A 15,022-nucleotide genomic window follows, 5' to 3' on the forward strand; every position below is an offset into this window, starting at 1 on the left:
ACTGCTCTGAATCTGAGTTCCTCATTTCAGGCCCCTAACAATTTTTTTCTAAGTTTTTAATATGTATAGAGACCCCCCTCCAATAATGTTATTTTATTACATTTTACTACATTCCATATTTTGGGGCCAGAAAGAGATTGAGTAGGCTTGGAAGTCTGCTAAGGTCTGGACTTGGTCCAATGTCACTGGTTTTCCAAGAGCTCTTGGCATCCTTGCACTAAACTTCCCCTTTTCTTAAGCTAGTTTCACTGAGTATCTGTACCTTACAATCAAAAGAGCTCTAACTAAAATAGGCACGATGTGGTCAGGGAAGGATAAGATGATAGAAGACAGATGATAAGCAGTTTTATCTCTGGGAGTCTAGCTATAGTTTTAAGCAGGGGAGCAAACTGATATGTATGTGAGAAAAGCTCAGCATACAGCACTTTGGAAAAAAAAAACAAACCTGCATGGGGTTGGGGGTATGAAAGAGAAGAGAGGCAGAAAGACTCTTTATATGGCTTTTGCAATAATCCAGGTGAGAGGTGATGAAGTCCTGAACTAAGGCAGTGAGAATGTGGGTTTTAGGAAAAAAAGAGATAGAATTTGTGAGTATTGGTCTGCCTACACTAAACATTTTTCATGCATTTTTTTTCATTTACTGTTTGTGACACTCCTGAGAGTTCCAAGTTTAATTATTATCCCTATTTTACAGATAAGAAATTAGAAGCTAGAGAGATTAAGTAATTTGAACCAAGTCATTTAACTAATAAGTGATTGAGTAAAAATTTGAATTTAGGTCCCTGACCCAAAGCCCATCCATGTTCTTTTCTCCACATAAAGGACTTTTTAATAAGAGTTGATGAAACTTGTATGTGAAAGATGAGGAAAAGGGAAGAGTAGAGAGCGACTCTTGAGGTTACTAGTTTGGGTAACTATCTATTCTGCATGCTAGTGATTGAGAGAAGGGATACAGGAGGTAGAACATGCTTGGGGAGGAAGGAAATTGACCCATTTTGTACAGTGACTAACCATCATCTAGGTAGAGATTTCTACTGGATAATTGAAAATAATGGTCTGGGACTCAGGTGAGAGTTCAGTTGGAGGTACCACCTTTAAAGTCATTGGCTTATTACTGGTTATGAAAACCAAGGGAGAGAATGAGGATCTTCAATGAGTTGGTGAAGTGAGAAGAGAACCAAGGGTGTAAACTGGAGACATTATATAGAAGGAGAGGGCATAGAAGGAGCCAGGTAAAGAGTTGAGAAGAATGGGGGGAAAGGTAGGCAGAGAATTCATAGGGAGTAAAATCTCAAAAACCAATAATTTTTTGTTTTTAATAAAGAGGAAATTTTTAATACTAAAAAATGTCAAATAGAGCATAGACTGAAAAGAAGACATTGGGTCTGCCAATTTGGAAGTCATCAATGACCTTTGCAAGGACAGAGAAATGGAGTGATTAATTCTGCCTGGGGCCGACTAGAGAAAGACTTCAAAGAAGAGTTGACATTTAAGTTGGACCATGAAGCATGGTGGGACAGTGCCAGGCACACAAGAGGGTAAAAGTCATTTTGGGCAAAGGAAACAACATGAGGGGAAAACAAAAATCCAAACTAAGAGACCATTTGGAATTTAGTTAGAGTTCTTTGGATTTTCAAAGGCAACATCGAGTTGGCAGCACAAGTGTGTTAGGCCATGCTTTGTTTTCTACATTCTGGAGAATCTTATGGTTTTTCTTTCTACTATAGATATAATTGAGATTGGGAAATATGATTGGTGTCTTCCAAAGGGACACAGAGTGCAATCCTTTATGCAAGTTCTAATCAGTGTAAGTGGGAAGACTCTATAGATATATCTCATAGGACATACCATGACTTAGAGGGTAATAAATGATAGCTGTTGTAACAAAGCTCTCCGTGGTTTAACAAAACTGAAGTTTAGTTCTCATTAGAGTCTGATCGGGTCCAGCAGTGGTTGTGGGCAGCTCTCCTTCACACAGGGACTCACAGATCTGTGTTCCTTCCATATGTGCTCTGCAGCCTCACACCCCTTCACTCCCACCATGTAGATGAGGAAAGAATCCACAGAGAAATCATACCTAGACACTAAATCACCTCATGCCAGAAGTGACACCACATGCTGTTTACATTTTAGAAACTATATTTAGTCAAATAAATGGTCAACCTAACTGCCAAGGAGACTGGGAAATGTATGTAAGCACATTGGTATTGATGAGCACTAAATGTATACTCCATTGGTTATTTGAGATTACAATATTAATTATTAGAATAGTCTTTGGTTCCCTTGGAAAATATAAATGGCTGTAGGCATTTTCTATTTCCTACATTTTGAGGTAAGCTTGGTCCTCGTATTCAGGGCCTACCATCTCAGTCTGTTTTTTTTTTTTTTTTAAATATTTTTATTTTTATTGATTTCAGAGAGGAAGGGAGAGGGAGGGATAGAAACATCAATGATGAGAGAGGGTCATTGATCAGCTGCCTCCTACACGCCCTCTACTGGGGATCGAGCCCGCAACCCAGGCAGGTGCCCTAGACCGGAATTGAACCCGGGACCCTTCAGTCCACAGGCTGACACTCTATCCACTGAGCCAAACCAGCTAGGGCTCAATCTGTTATTAAAAACAAAACTTCATGTTTTCATGGGAACATAAATTGGTGCAGTCACTGTGGAAAAGAGTATGGAGGTTTATAAAATACTTTAAAATAGAATTATCATATGTCCTAGCAATTCCATATCTGTATATTTATCCAAAGGAAACAAAATAACTATCTTGAAAAGATATGCACGCCATGTTCACTGCACCATTATTTATAGTAGCCAAGACATGGGAATAATCTAAGTGCCCATTGATGAATAAATGTATAAAAAAGATGTGAGATCCATATGTGTATATTAATATATATGAATATTATTAAACCACAAGTGGAAGAAAACCCTGCCATTTGTGGCGGTACTAATGGAACATTATACTAAGTAAAATAAGTCAGACAGAGAAAGACAAACACTGCATGATCTCACTTATATGTGGAATCTAAAAAACAAAATCCAAACTCAAAGAACAGATTGGTGGTTGCTAGAGGTGGGGGTGGGTGGTGGGTGAATGGGTGAAAGTGGTCAAAAGGTACAAACTTCCATTTATAAGATGAATGAGTCCTGGGGACACCATGTACAACACAGTGACAATAGTTGCTAAGAAGGTAAATCTTAAATGTTCTCATCACAGAGAAAATGTCACAGCATTCCTAAGAACCAAGTCCCTCTCCGCATTTACTTGTCTATGACTCCAACCATCAGAGTGACCAATCTGAAAATGCCTTTAAATGCTGAGACTGTGCAGGTGAGCCATAGTCTAACCCCATTAAGCCTCTGCATTATCAAAATAATCAGATTACACTTATAGATGTATAGATTCTGAGTGCTAAATACAATTGCCGCAATATTTGGACTGACCAGAAACTTATTACTTAAAATAAGAAGTAAAGCTGCCTTCCCTGGGCGGGGTTTTAGTTGCCAAGGAAAAGAAAATGTGTGAAGAAACAAAGAAAGAAGCAAATGTGCTTGTGGCACCTTGCACAGACCAGTGGTGATAAAGTGCTAAGAACTGGAGGAGGGGTTGCACGTCATCTCTGCACCTGGGGCCCAAGGCAAGGGATGAAACAAAACCAAACCCGGAGTCCAAGGCCACCGCTTTGACTTTTCTCCATTTACAAACATATTATTCACACGCGGTGTGCCAGGAGGATGAGGCTATGAAGACAGGGCTGAGGCCGTTGAGAAGGCTTTCTGCTTCCCTGGATTTCCCCACACTCATGTGTCATGAAGGCTTGGTGATGTGGTGGCCTGGCTCCCAGCTCTCAGGAGCTGACAGGAAGAGATTTAATGCCACTTTATTGAAACACCTGAGGATCTGGTTTCTCTAAGGCAGCGGGCTCACCGGAGGGGTGCGGGAGGGTGGTGTGTGGAGGCCGTGCAGTGCAGAGGACGGCTTGGAAGGTTCCCCACAGGCCTGGCCCTGACTTGCCCTCGGACCACGGGAAAGCCTCTTGGCTCTGCTGGGGCCTCAGCTACCTCCTCTGGACAGGGTCGAGGTTGGACTATGTCAGTGGGTTCTCAACCACCTCGGATGAACCTGGGGCTTGGATAAGGGTTCAAGGTTTTCCAAACACTGAAGTTTTAAACTTCCTGAAGAAAGCTTTAATTCTCTATTGATCTTTGTATAATTTCATTTAAAAATGTGTGTGTTTGTTTTTTACTTGTTTTTAACAACAACAACAAAGTGGTAAACTGCTGCATTGGAACATCTCTGGTGATGTAGCATTTTTGGATGTTAGAAATACTCCCAGCCACCTGAGGCTCCAGCTCCAAGGCATTTACAGAGCCCAGAAGGTTAGTCCCTCTCCTTCCTCCCTTTCCTCTCGGCTTTGTCATATTTCTTCTCAATTTGAGCTAAACCTACTTTGAGCCTGCACATCACAGCTGGAAGGACCAGTTTGTGAGCAAAGGCACAAACCTGTGAAATCTCAGGGTCTCCCCCTGGAAGACAGAAGTAACGTTTGAACACTTTAAGTCAGCCCATGACAGCGAGTTATGCCCTTCACAAGAGGGTCTAAATTATGGGATGAGTCAAGTGTAATGTTCACACTTCCAGACAACTCTGCCTCATTAACAGTGGACTTCCGTGGGAGTCCCCGCTGGCTCATACACACTGCTTGGTCACAGGCCTACGTTTTAAGTTTCGACACCAGTCTCAGAAGGACAATTGGGTAGTTCTGACACCGATACACACTGAGGGCACTTGTGAAGATATTTAGAACACTTACCAAAAGAAAACCCCCAAAAAACCAAAAGGATTTTTTCCAATATTTTGTGTTGGATCTTGAGTTCATCCAAGTCCGTTGTTCCAAATACTGTGAGAGAGAGAATGCTCAGAAACTGTAGCATCTCAATTTATAAAAAGCTCTTTTTCTAGAAAGAGGATGTGCTGAGGTTATTATAGAATCTCGGGCTGTGGGACTTGCTGTGTGGCCCGATCATCTCCCAAGCCAACAAGCCAAGAGGGGACTGGCTCACCTGCTGTAGGGAGAGCTCACAGTGCTCCATGAGCTAGCTCCTCCGATTCCCCACGCCTTTCAGGGCAGGCCGATTTGACTGATATGCCGTTTTTCAGTAGGGATTTTAGAATCCTCAGGAGGCTAGTGATAATGAAACTTGAATTATTTTTCCTTTCTCCCACAAAATGCTTAGGTAAAAATTCTGAAGCTGATCTGTTTCCTGCCAGATGAAAATAATCTGGGACCGCTGGGTGCCTGGGGGATTTTCAAGAGCCAACATCTTAAGGGGAGGTGTCCAGAGCACTCACTGGGGGTCCTTGAGCCCTGCCCATCAAAATGAACAGGTCTGCCCGTCTGTCATCAGCAAACAGATAGTAAACCATTTGATTTTAATACGTGATTCTGCCATTTCACAGGCTATTGACATATGATCAATGTTTCTCTAGTGGAGAGTTTGTGCCGATTAGCAGTTGGCACTTGGAGTACCCTTGATGTTTGAAAGATCAAATCTTAAACAGATGGGAATCTGTTTGTATTCCCTGGATCTTGCCATCAAAACACCACTCTCTAGTCAAGTATTATTGGAAGCACAGAAAAGTTGAAATAAATAGTTTGACCTCTTTTTGAAACTAACATATGAGCCTAGTCAAATGTAAATTTTGTTAATGTGGCCATTGAACTTTTCCACATTTCTTTTATTCCTTCCTCTTGAAATGGATTGCTTACCTCACAGAGAAATTTCTAGAAAGTGATTTTTTTGTTTTTGTCAAAAAAGTCCTCTTTGTTTCTTATAGGGTTCCCTCTGTTGCTAAAGTCTTGGCAGCGTAGTGCCTAGTCTCTGTCACTCATAGATTTATTTTAGGTTATCAGCATTTTAACTAGAATCACTGTAATTCTGTGCTTTTGGACGTCTCTTTGGGGTGGTGGGTGATATAGAGTTCTAACTTCTCATGAGCCGCCAGCACCCTGAGAAGGATAGAAGTCCTGCTTCCCCACACTCCTTCTGATAATTAGAATCAGCCTGAGACTCCAGAAATGTTCCTGAAACACAGCTGAACTTGCACTGACAGTCCTGCACCAGCGGCTGCCCAGCTGTGTGCCTGGCAGGGAGGGCTGTATGTCCTCGCCAGCCTCGCCTAGGATGTGATTTTAGGTTCCAAAAAATGTGTTTGCTGCCTAGGATGTGATTTTAGGCTCCAAAAAATGTGTTGGCTAATATAGTATTAGCCAATTGGTTTCTGTACTTGCAGTGAACAAGTCTGACTAGATATTGTGTCATTTAATTTATGTATTTGATTATACAGCTTTCCCTTGTTATTTGCACACTTTCTGCGTAGTTCATGAATTGAAGGTGCTGCTTCTTTGCAAAGCAGGAGCCAACATTTTCTTTTCCTTCCTTGTTTATATTAATCTTCTTTTTGTTCATGTTTTGAGATAAGCTACTATGGCCCACAGGACTCAACTGTGTGCCCTGGTGGACACGGGAGGCACTCTGCCCCCTGTCCCGCCCCCCCCCTCGCCCCCCGTCATGTTCTCCTTTGTGTAGCCAAGGTCTTCTCCGCTGAAATGGGAGCACCATTCAGACGTGGCCGGAGCAGATTTTCACCTCGTCTGGTTTTTGAAGAACCATTAGGCTGTGCGAACAGACAGGTGATCCCTTTGCCAATTCTTGTGATGTGTCATCAGGCAACCACTTATTTTGGATTCAAATTTGGCCACTAATATTTTCATTTCCTTGAGTCAACGAAGACGCTGGGTTGAAAATTTTAAAGTAATTCAAAACAGATTAAAAATTGTTCTTTGTAGTTGTAGTGATTTTACTGAGTTTGTCAGGAAGACTGAGAAATGTAAAAAAAAAAAAATAAAAAAATTAGGGCGCTCCTCTATCTAATGAAAGTGAAATAACTTTCTCAGTCTCCAGGGTTTGACTCTAGCCTCTAATTTGTCACAAATCAGGCTGGTTCTCCTTTACTTCAGTGAATTTACCTCCCGGAGCCAGGACAGACACTTGAACCTGGTCACACTCCTCCCAGGGTGAACCAGGCTCTACAGACAGACCTAGCAGAGCAGCTTGAACAACTCGCCTGCACCCAGGAGAAGAACAGGGGCCCCTGGAACAGGAGCCTCCAGGACACTTAGAGCAGAGCTGGGTTTTCACAATGCCTTTGTGTTTTATGAGTGCTAGGAAAATGTTGGCTGTTTACTAATTATCAAAGCTGTTTTTATGACTTCCCCAAAGGAAAACAAGAAAGGAAAGGATCCAAGCGCATATTCCTTTAGGCCTGGGATGAAAGCTTGACCTTCAGCGCTGGTGGGAACTGCATGGTTCGGAGTGCTGGCAAATAAAACTCGGAATGCGTGTTCAGGAAAGCAAGCAGCTTTGAAGTTGAAAGCCAAACAGGAACAGCTGTGGTGATTGGTGCAGTGCATGGTGGCCCGATGTGACAGACCCGTCCACTCACTGTCCCCGTGGCAGAGTGGAGGCCCTTTCCTTTCCATGGGGACTTCTGCTGGTGTCCAATGGACACTCAACTTGGATTAACCGAGGACGCGATCAACAAGACCCAAGACCCAGGGCATCTTAGTGCCTGCCCAGAGGAAACATCATGGCCATGTTCTCTACACAACGGGTCTTGCATGGAAGCCTCAGACACAAAGAAAATAGAAGCAGAGGACATGCCGTTACTGCTGAAAATTTAATTATAATGATTTAAGACTATCAGTTGCGTTTGACTGGAACAAAAACACTTCTGCCTTTTTAAGCCTTGGAGGCCTTGGAACTGGCACCAAGCAGAAAAGTATTTTCTTCATGGAAATTTTAATTTTCTTATTGTGTTCTACTATTAGGTTAAATGCCATCAATCACTGTGTAAAAATTAGCATAAAATATTATTTTCCCTAGAGAGGATGTGGAAAATCTCTGAACTTGTCAGTTACCATAACCACTGGGCTCCAGTATTTATTTGCATTCTTACTTTGGTCTCTTTTCAATGGACAGGCCCTTTACGGCTTCCTTCCTATTTCTATCAGCGGAAATTGAACAGTAAAATGCTAAATGACTTAGTTCCATCAGTTCCCAAGATATAAATTCTTTCTTTTATATTCTCTTAAAAATTCCGCTATGTCACTTTCTAAAAATGAAATTTAGGGTTGCATTTATTGTTCTCTTAGCTTTGTGCTAACCTGTTTGAAGAATTTATGACCATGTGCCATTTCCATTGAATATCTCTGAGTTCACATTCCCAAATGCTTGTGAATTTGGGTTTCCAGCATAGATCAGTTCTGATTTGAAATTTCAGTTCACTATAAATGCTCTCCAAGTGTAAATTCATTAACAACATCTCCCCAAATGCAAATTTGGCATTGGGATTATTTTCACACAGGTGCCATGTTTCTCTTCACCGCTTCAGTGGGGTATTGGATGCTGCAGTTGTTACCCAGAAGGTAGAAAGAGAGAGATGGCACCAGGAATTGGAAATTAAAAACATGGAAGCCATTGTCATATGACTCAACAACAACCAGGACCACAAAAACAAACATTGCAACAATTAAGCCAGATTAGCAGGAGACTCCATGGCTTGAGTTATGAGAATAAGAGTTGTCTGGTTCAACTCAGACTGTGAGGAGACAGCTGCAGTAAACAGTCTCTGAGTTTAAAGGGCTCAGTTGTTGGTGCTCTAAGGCCCCTTGTGATGACTTTACCAGGCAAACGAAGAGCCCACGCCACAGACTGGCCAATACCTGGCCAGAGGGCCAAAAGGAAAACTCCCTTAAAAAGTGAATCAACATCTGTGCACCCTTTGCTTTTTATGAAATGCTTTTCCCTGCATTCTCTCACTTACTCCTTACACAAGCCGGAAGGGGCAGGAAGTATTGGCAGCGCTTTATAAAGGAGGAAGGAGACTGAGGGCACTGAAGCCATGTTGCAAAGGCCCACTGGCCAGTGCCACTGCTACCTTTTGTTTTTCACTAAACAAATGCCTTGCAAAGAGGGGGCAGAGGTGGTGGGGATCTGTCTGGTGCTTCTCAAACTTTCATGAACAGAGCATGTAGATCTTATAAAATGCAGACTCTAACTCTTGGGTGGGGGTTGAGATTTCATATTGCTCAGAAGCTCCTGCAGACAAAGAGATAATTTGGAATCTATTCTCAGCTTTATTGCTGTGGTTTTACCCTGAATTGACAGAGAAAGGTTTTTTTTTTTTTTTTTTTTCCTGCAGCAAACCATGCACCTTCACTGACACTCTACTTGACACTCTTATGCAAAAGTGACTACCAACAATTTTTTGTTTTTGTTTTTCTAAGTCTTTACTATGGGCCTCAATCTCCAATTCCAGAACCTATTTGTCCTGGATTCCTGCAGCCAGTAAATATCCACGTGGTCTTGTTATTCCCATTGACACCCAACTCTTACTCAAACTGGACTCTACTTGCTCTTAAGCAATTCCAATTCTGCAAAATTCGTTCTTTTCCAAATATTTTAGGAGCCACAGCAGAGACAGAAACCACATGTCCGTGGAGAAGTCCTGTTGTCACTCACCATCACAATGATGGGATTACTAGCAGGTGCAAAGACCCCACTCTCAGGAGAGGGTGTTCCTCCCTTAACAGGAGCCACCACTGTAGCCACCACCACTTCAGAGAACACCTAGGTGGTTCTCCCTAGGCAACAGGCCCCTGAGATGTAAGAATGTGTCTTTTCTCCACATCACACCAAACTGGGGTGAGGTTTGATGGATTATCAGTTTAAGGTAGAGGCCATCCCCAAATTGTATAGTGGGGAAGCTTAGGGTACTCAAAGAATACATGAGATTTGGAGTCTGAGATGTAAAAACAAAGCCCAATGACAGATGGCATGTGTGCTAGGCCTGCTGGTGTAACTGATCATGAGGAGAGCCCAGGTGTGCATGCAGAGATCCAGGGGCGAGAGGTCAGGCCCTTGGGCTGCAGGGATTTTATGCTCATGATTAGGGTGGCCTCCGTTCCTCCTCTGGAAAGGGCAGGGGCTGGGGCCATGTCTGGATTGGTTGTAGTAGGGTGTGGCAAGTTTGCAGCAAAGATTGCCCCATCAGTGCTCTCTGTTAGAAAGCATGATGGTGTGTGCTTTCAGATGTGTGTGTGCACATAGGTGCATGTGTGTGCTTGTGTGTGTGTGTGTGTGTGTGTGTGTGTGTGTGTGTGTGTGTATCTGGGGGCCAGGATCCAAGTTTTGGAGCTGACCAGGATTGGCGCCCTAGTCATTTGGCTGTTTGCTTACAGGAGGTCACCTGTATTTTGGGAGGCACAGATCTTTAATGGTGAGGTTGGAGGCACCTTGCTGGAGCAGGAGGACCTGGAGGGCCTGGAATGGCTGTCCCAGAGTCTCTCATGTGACTGGCTGGTGTGTTTATCCACAGACCTGCTTCGGCAGGGAGGAGCCACGGAAACTCCTCCCTCTGGGCCGGGTCTAGGAGACACCAATCCTCATGTGAGTGAAAGGCTGTGTGACCTCTCTCGTCAGTGTAGACAAACTCCGGAACCACTGTTAGAAACCGTTTTTGCAACAATATATTCCCATCAAGCCTTCTCTCTTCCAACTGCACCATACAGTTGTTATTTTTCAAAAAATAATCAAAGGTTTGCGTATACAAACTGTAAATGGAATTTAATGAAAAAACAGCAGTTCCTCACTCTGCCCCTCCCCACTCCTGACTCCTGCTCTCCTGTGGCAAGTTCTGTCAATTGCATCACCCGTTTCTTTGGGCATTTAACTCTACATGCCCCAATGTCTACAGGCCTCTTGGCTACTTCTTGGCTTTCCATTTCAGATGGAATCATTTACTTTCTTATAACTTTCCACACCCTCTTCTTCCTCGCCTGTATGCTTCCCCTCCTCCTGTTCTCTCAACATTATGCCCCTATTTTTGGTTAAGTCAATATTTCTTATTTATGTTATTTGGACTGTATTACTTTTATGCATAGTTGAGTCATATAATATAGTATGACTTCTTTTCCTTTTGTATAAATTTCCCCTCTTTGAATGAATAATTATTTCATTTTCTTTTTGTTTGCTTCGTTTTCTAAGTACCTAGCATGCATTCATTCCAAAATTCTCCCACAGAAATTAAAATTTCCTTTGAATACTTCCAATGCTGTTGTGTGTTTTATCAGTTTTATACAATGCATTGTTATTATCATTGTCACTACTGCTATTATGGTGGTATTTCTGCTAGAGCCTTCCCTGTCCTGCTCCAAGGCCGGGCTATTTTTGAGGCTCACTGCTCAGCCCTCATCCCAGCTTCCCTCCTGTACTGTCCTGTGCGCTCCCTTCATTTTCCTTCTGTCCCGAAGCTGCGCTCTGCAATCTTAGGTCTTCTCCCTCCTGGCTCATGACTACATTGGACCAAGGAAAAGAAGTCATACTATATTATATGACTCAACTATGCATAAAAGTAATACAGTCCAAATAACATAAAAGCTTCCTGAGGAAGAATGGCTGGAAAGAGCATTTTCTGAGACTTCTCCTGCCTGAAGACACGCGTACTCCGCTGTCACACTTCATTGAGAAATTAGTTAGGCAGAGAATTCCAGGGCGGAAGTCATTTTGCCTTATTTTGGAAGGTATTGCTTCATGGGGCAGCAATTGAGAAGCTGGGTGACATTCTGTTCTCCAAGCTTTCATATGAGGGATGTTTTGTTTTTCTCTCTGGGAAGTTTCAAGATGTTTTTTGAAATTTTATATGGATATGCCAGTTGCCACATTAGGATAATGTTGTGATTGGTGGAAAGATGCCAACAGCTTCAGTTAAAAAAAATGCAAATGGACACAGCCTTAGACTTCTTGGCAATTGCCATGGCCCAGTGTGGATGGGAAACGCCCAGTGGCACTTAGTGTCCAAGAGAGGCAGAGAGGAATGAAGCAGACCAGCATGGAAGGGACCTTGTGAGGGACTAGGAATGATTCACCTAGGCCAATGCTAAAGACCAAGCAGGGCGATGGTTGTCTCAGATGTCCATGAAGACAGATGGGGCAAGAATGGCTCCATGTCCAATTTCTTGGCACTGTGCATAGTTCCCAGCCCCAGGAATAAAATTTACTGGGATTAATTTTCCACCCCTCTGTAAACATAAGGACTTAAAATGCAAATCAAATGGAGTTATAGAAAAAAAGTAGGAAACAATGTTACTTGCACATTTGAAAATATAAACAGATCTTTTTATTTACTGTGAAATTAAATGCACTTATGTCTATTTCCTCTATAAACTCATTGAGGGCAAGAAATCTCTCTTAGTATTCATTTTGAGTCAGAGCCTAGTTCAGAGCCTGACTCATTGTCGGAGCCAAGTCAACATTTATTGAATTGAACTATCAAAGGAGGAGACATACATACCCTTTCTAAAGAGGGTACAAAGCTTCTGGCTCCTGGAATCACATTTACTTGGTACATTTGCTTTAAGAATTCATAGGGCTCATCTATTTGCCTGGCCTATCCTTCCTTGCTGGATGGGCTGGGCATCTAGGGGAGTCTGGGGACCAGTCACTCTGTTCTCAGCAAGCTCTCTCTTGGGGCAGGACCGCACACCTCTAGCCTGATTTGGGTGTGACGGGGACCATTGACACCAAAACGCAGAGACCAGGGATGTTAATGCTCCACTCACCAGCCATGTCTCTCACACGACCCAGGGGTGTTTCAGAACATCCTTTCCCTGTCGTCTTCATTGGGGTGTCCCTAACTGGGAGGCAAGGGGATGCTTAGTAGCCTTAAAACCTGACATGGTGCCCTGCTCAGTGAAACTCATTCATAAATATTTGTTGGAATAATATTTAATTAAGCAAGAGAATCCAAATGATTTCTTGCCAGGACATTGATACTGGTCAGTGTGTCTGAGCTCCCTAACATTTCCAGGATGCATATCTGCTAAGAATGAGCACACAAACATGAGGAGACAAGGGAAGGAGGGGAGGTTGGTAGAAGGAGAGGAGCCACATGCATCTCTTTCAGACAGAGAGCCCCTTCTTGCTCCACTTCTACCCAGCAGGTTCGGTGTATGCACCAGCCTTCCTCTGACATCCACAGGTAGCACCACATCCTCACCCTGCCTGCCGGAATGGAGCAGCCCAGGCCAGGATGGCTCTGGAGCAGGACTTCCCAGGGACAGCACTGGGCCAGGCAGGCCCCTTTGCCACAGGACTAAGTTGGTGGGTGTGATGCAAGGAGTTAATCTGGCTATTTCTCATACACTAACTTCACCAACCAATGACCACACTTCTGAGAACACGTCATTGACCTCCTTTAGAGCAGGATTTAAAGGGATTAATTGGTCATTCCTGCAACAAAGTGCTAAGTGACATTGTGTCATCCCATGGGGCTCCCGGAGCTGTGGACGGGGACAGCCCCACATGCTGAAGAGAGAAGCTGACCAGGCTCTTCCCCAGTTGTGAGTGTAGCCGGGCTTCCTTGTGGAAGCTGTGAGCCTCGGGGTGCAGGCAGCAGTTGACTGACACACCACGCTCTAACCAGACTCCTCCGGGCAGAACAGCACCCCCAAACTGAGGCAGCAAGCCACACACTCCACTCCAGTGAGAAGCTGGAGAACAGGGGCCTGAATAATCCCCCCAATCTTCATGTCAGTCTGAATATTTCCTGGGAAAGCATGACTAGTGTGGCAAGAGCCTACCTGAAGGAGAAACTTTCATCCTCCGGGGTCCAGTTGGCTTGCAAATACCACGGTCCCAGAGATGCTGGAAAAGATTTATTTTTTTCATAAATTCCTGGTTTCCTGTGCAATCTCAGGATTTTAAGACTTTTGTCTGCTCTGGAGAAGTTGGGATAATGCCATCAGTAATGCCACAGTGGATCCTCCATCTCATGGTGTCATTGGCCCAGCTCTCCTGCCCCCTGAAGTGCTCAAGAGCAGATCTTAATGGAACCAGACACGGCTCAAGTGAGGACCCACCCGCAGGCCACACTCTGCTAGGCAGTAGCTGAACTTGGATTCTGCCCGCTGTGAGAAAAGGGCTGCTTCCAAGCTCATGGGAGATGTCCAGTTTTTAAAGATACAGAGCGGCTCTCGCTGGCTTTCCAGAACAGGGCCCTGCTGACCTCATGCACAGGGGAGTTAGCATAGATCCAGCTGAACTATTTCTGGAAATGAAATGCGTGTTGACTTGTTTAAATAAGAAGAGCCTAGCTAAGGTGTATCATGCTTTCCAGTGTTCAAAGAATGGCACTTGGGGGACCAAGGTCTGTTTTAGAACAATCCCTGCCAAGGAGACAGACAAGCCAGCACAGCCCGGGCATAGGTCGTCTGTCATTAGGACAGCACAGCTTGTGATTGTTATGGGAATTCCCTGTGGAGTAACAGACTGAGTACAAATCTGTCCCATAACCTCCAAACTGTTGATTTGGTTATTTCCCACTGTAGTCAGGTGTGGGCCCTGTAGGAGCTTCTCTAAAGCTCTTTCACCTCTGCTTCACACTCTCCCCACCTCCTGACTCAGAGGAGAGGCAAGGAATCAGATATGCTCTTCTCAGAGATTGCCTCGATGGCAGCATGCAGAAGGATCAAGAGAGGATGGGAAGCCCTGACCGGTTTGGCTCAGTGGATAGAGCATCGGCCTGCGAACTCAAGGGTCCCGGGTTCGATTCTGGTCAAGGGCATGTACCTTGGTTGCGGGCACATACCCAGTGGGGAGTGTGCAGGAGGCAGCTGATCGATGTTTCTCTCTCATCGATGTTTCTGACTATCCCTCTCCCTTCCTCTCTGTAAAAAATCAATAAAATATATTTTAAAAAAAAGAGAGAGAAAGAGGATGGGAAGATGTTGGAGTCAGGGAGATCAGGTGGGAGGTGATGAGGCTTAATTTTGGGTACTGATAGCAGGCATAGAAAGGAAGAAAAAGATATGAGGGAAAGCAGGAAGGAAGGATTGTTGGGATCTACACTTATATATATGTCAGAGGTGGGGAAGAGAAGGTGTTTGGGCTGAAT

This window comes from Eptesicus fuscus, chromosome 12 (genome assembly GCF_027574615.1).
Source record: "Eptesicus fuscus isolate TK198812 chromosome 12, DD_ASM_mEF_20220401, whole genome shotgun sequence".
In the NCBI taxonomy this organism is placed as follows: Eukaryota; Metazoa; Chordata; class Mammalia; order Chiroptera; family Vespertilionidae; genus Eptesicus; species Eptesicus fuscus.